Source organism: Microtus ochrogaster, chromosome 5, assembly GCF_000317375.1.
Source record: "Microtus ochrogaster isolate Prairie Vole_2 chromosome 5, MicOch1.0, whole genome shotgun sequence".
NCBI lineage: Eukaryota > Metazoa > Chordata > Mammalia > Rodentia > Cricetidae > Microtus > Microtus ochrogaster.
In genome coordinates, this window is record NC_022012.1 from 15,377,305 (window position 1) to 15,377,825 (window position 521).

The following is a 521-nucleotide window of genomic DNA, read 5'->3' on the forward strand; positions in this document are numbered from 1 at the left end:
ATGTATGTATGTGTGTCAGTAAAGTAAGACTTCAGTTGGGCATGAAGCAAGTCCCTAGAGACAGCAGTGCAAGCTCAGTTCCCTGGACTACATGAAAATCTTTCTCAAAAAATTAAGAAGTATGTGCTACCACACCTTTAACCCAGCACTTGAGGTGGAGGAAGGCAGGTCTCTGGGAGTTTAAAGCCAGCCTGGTCTACAGAGAGTTTTCCAGGACATCCAAGGCTACACAAAGAAACCCTGTCTCAAAAAACAAAAAAAAAAAAAAAAAAAACTAATTAGGAATTGGAAGATGGCTCAGCTGTAAGATCATTTACTGTTCTTCCAGAGAACTTGGGTTTGATTATCAGCACCCACATGGCAGCTCATACCCCTAGGGAACTGCAGTTTCTGGGTCTGGCACCCCCTTCTGGTGTTGAGTACCAGGCTGTCGCAGAGCTCTGAAATACTTGGAAGTAAAACACCCCTGTACAGAAGCTAAAAGTAAATAAAATTTTATTTTAAAAAATGAGTTTTGGCCA

General features: G+C 41.8%; 1 protein-coding gene across 2 annotated transcripts in view; it reads left to right on the plus strand.

Annotated features, from left to right (window-relative positions):
• Atg4d (autophagy related 4D cysteine peptidase) overlaps window positions 1-521 on the plus strand; it is a 10,580-nt gene that overhangs the window by 2,334 nt on the left and 7,725 nt on the right. The gene's annotated exons all lie outside the window — the stretch shown is intronic.